Here is a 3,637-nt window from a genome sequence, read left to right as displayed (position 1 = left end):
GGAGGGTCTGTGATTGGTCTAGTGCTTAATATTGTGCACTACATGTTGATTGAATCAGTCCTTTGCAGGAAATGTCAAATTTGTGGTGTATTTGAGGTTTAAAATGCCTTCTGAAGTTTGTATTTTCCACTTAGAAATGTCAGACTAGATTTTCCCTTACGAAACCTTTATCAACCCCTACAAAAATATAAATGAATTATATTCCACATAATTATAATCTTCCTATTTTCCTGTCGTAGCAAACTGGCTCTAATTAAGATCCTATGTCTGTAGGCAGTGCTGTGTTATTCTCTGCTGAGCTCTGTGCCACGCAATCATGGGTTCTTCTGGGTGCCTTCTGACGTTTACAGTCAGTGAAGATATAAGTATGGTTCCAGGTAGTAAATTCAGTCTGACTGCATTGATGATTGATCCCACCACAACACACTCAGCCCACTGTGAAGTATAGTACCTTTCCCTGCCCTGAGACCTGTGATATGCTGAACCTAAACATTCAGTTTGTACTCCCCAGTCCCCCCTGACTTCTCAGTGCTCTCTCTCACCCTAGCAGTGCCCTCCAGGGAGCATGTGTTCCCTACAGGAGGGCAGAGTGACCTTGGCACTGCAGATGGTCACAGTGTGCCCCTGTGTGGGTAAAGCTGCCCTCTACAGTCCTGACACTGCCCCTAGCCTGGGTATTAGGATGTTGGGGGGTAGACGGGAGACACCGTCCCTAGCCTGGGTATTAGGATGTTGGGGGGTAGACAGGAGACACCGCCCCTAGCCTGGGTATTAGGATGTTGGGGGGTAGACAGGAGACACCGCCCCTAGCCTGGGTATTAGGATGTTGGGGGGTAGACAGGATACACCGCCCCTAGCCTGGGTATTAGGATGTTGGGGGGTAGACAGGAGACACCGCCCCTAGCCTGGGTATTAGGATGTTGGGGGTAGACAGGAGACACCGCCCTAGCCTGGGTATTAGGATGTTGGGGGTAGACAGGAGACACCGCCCCTAGCCTGGGTATTAGGATGTTGGGGGGTAGACGGGAGACACCGCCCCTAGCCTGGGTATTAGGATGTTGGGGGGTAGACGGGAGACACCGCCCCTAGCCTGGGTATTAGGATGTTGGGGGGTAGACAGGAGACACCGCCCCTAGCCTGGGTATTAGGATGTTGGGGGGTAGACAGGAGACACCGCCCCTAGCCTGGGTATTAGGATGTTCGGGGGTAGACGGGAGACACCGCCCCTAGCCTGGGTATTAGGATGTTGGAGGGTAGACAGGAGACACCGCCCCTAGCCTGGGTATTAGGATGTTGGGGGGTAGACAGGAGACACCACCCCTAGCCAGAATATTAGGATGTTGGGGGGTAGACAGGAGACACCGCCCCTAGCCTGGGTATTAGGATGTTGTGGGGTAGACAGGAAACACCGCCCCTAGCCTGGGTATTAGGATGTTGGGGGGTAGACAGGAAACACCGCCCCTAGCCTGGGTATTAGGATGTTGGGGGGTAGACAGGAAACACCGCCCCTAGCCTGGGTATTGGGGTGTTTGGGGTTAGACAGGAGACAGTCCACATCACATGGAGTGGGGAACAGGGGCCACAGGGTATTAGGATGTTGGGGGGGTAGACAGGAGACATAACACATCACATGGAGAGGGGAACGGGAACAGGGGCCCACAGGGTATTAGGATGTTGGGGGGTAGACAGGAGACAGTCCACATCACATGGAGTGGGGAACAGGGGCCCACAGGGTATTAGGATGTTGGGGGGGTAGACAGGAGACAGTCCACATCACATGGAGTGGGGAACAGGGGCACACAGGGTATTAGGATGTTGGGGGGGTAGACAGGAGACATAACACATCACATGGAGTGGGGAACAGGGTATTAGGATGTTGGGGGTAGACAGGAGACATAACACATCACATGGAGTGGGGAACAGGGGCACACAGGGTATTAGGATGTTGGGGGTAGACAGGAGACATCCACATCACATGGAGAGGGGAACAGGGGCACACAGGGTATTAGGATGTTGGGGGTAGACAGGAGACATAACACATCACATGGAGAGGGGAACAGGGGCACACAGGGTATTAAGATGTTGGGGGTAGACAGGAGACATAACACATCACATGGAGTGGGGAACAGGGGCCCACAGGGTATTAGGATGTTGGGGGTAGACAGGAGACATAACACATCACATGGAGAGGGGAACAGGGGCACACAGGGTATTAGGATGTTGGGGGTAGACAGGAGACATAACACATCACATGGAGTGGGGAACAGGGGCCCACAGGGTATTAGGATGTTGGGGGTAGACAGGAGACATAACACATCACATGGAGTGGGGAACAGGGGCCCACAGGGTATTAGGATGTTGGGGGTAGACAGGAGACAGTCCACATCACATGGAGTGGGGAACAGGGGCACACAGGGTATTAGGATGTTGGGGGTAGACAGGAGACAGTCCACATCACATGGAGTGGGGAACAGGGGCCCACAGGGTATTAGGATGTTGGGGGTAGACAGGAGACAGTCCACATCACATGGAGTGGGGAACAGGGGCCCACAGGGTATTAGGATGTTGGGGGTAGACAGGAGACAGTCCACATCACATGGAGAGGGGAACAGGGGCACACAGGGTATTAGGATGTTGGGGGTAGACAGGAGACAGTCCACATCACATGGAGTGGGGAACAGGGGCCCACAGGGTATTAGGATGTTGGGGGTAGACAGGAGACATAACACATCACATGGAGTGGGGAACAGGGGCCCACAGGGTATTAGGATGTTGGGGGTAGACAGGAGACAGTCTACATCACATGGAGAGGGGAACAGGGGCCCACAGGGTATTAGGATGTTGGGGGTAGACAGGAGACAGTCCACATCACATGGAGTGGGGAACAGGGGCCCACAGGGTATTAGGATGTTGGGGGTAGACAGGAGACAGTCCACATCACATGGAGTGGGGAACAGGGGCCCACAGGGTATTAGGATGTTGGGGGTAGACAGGAGACATAACACATCACATGGAGAGGGGAACAGGGGCACACAGGGTATTAGGATGTAGGGGTAACAGGGGAACAGGATATTAGGATGTTGGGGTTAGGGGGAACAGGGACACTGGGGAACAGGGTATTAGGATGTTGGGTTTAGGGGGAACAGGGTATTCTTAAAGGTCCAATGCAGCCGTATTCATCTCAATAATAAATCATTTCTGGGGAATAAATAAGTATCTTACTGTGATTGTTTTCAATTAGAATGGCCAGAAATAAACAAATATTGCTTCTTAGCAACTAGCTGTTATTGGCAGAGAGGTTTGGAACTATTTTCTTATTGGTCTATTAACAAATTTACTGCCAGGTGATGTCATCAGGCATTCCAAAACTCCATCCCACCAAAACAGGCTGAAATGTCAGGCAGTCTTTTCAGACTGCTCCTATACTAAAAGGGCATTATTATAATTTCACAGTATTATTCCAACCTCATATACAGTATATAAAACATAAGTAAATCTAATTTTTGACTGCACTAGGCCTTTAACATTGTGTGTGAGGTAACAACATAGACAACTCTGCTAATATCCCATCCAACCTGGTGTGGCCTCTAGCATGATCTGTAGTGAGCACACACACTCTGTGGAAGAGCACACATAC

The 3,637-nt window shown here is 51.3% G+C and overlaps 1 pseudogene; it reads left to right on the top strand.

Annotated features, from left to right (window-relative positions):
* Window positions 1–565: 565 nt before the first annotated feature.
* LOC135564876 (coagulation factor X-like) overlaps window positions 566–3,637 on the top strand; it is a 12,370-nt pseudogene continuing 9,298 nt past the window's right edge.

The sequence above is a fragment of the Oncorhynchus nerka genome, linkage group LG26 (assembly GCF_034236695.1).
Source record: "Oncorhynchus nerka isolate Pitt River linkage group LG26, Oner_Uvic_2.0, whole genome shotgun sequence".
NCBI classification, from domain to species: Eukaryota; Metazoa; Chordata; class Actinopteri; order Salmoniformes; family Salmonidae; genus Oncorhynchus; species Oncorhynchus nerka.
Note: the sequence above shows the minus strand (reverse complement) of the source record. Positions and strands in the feature narration are given on the sequence as shown.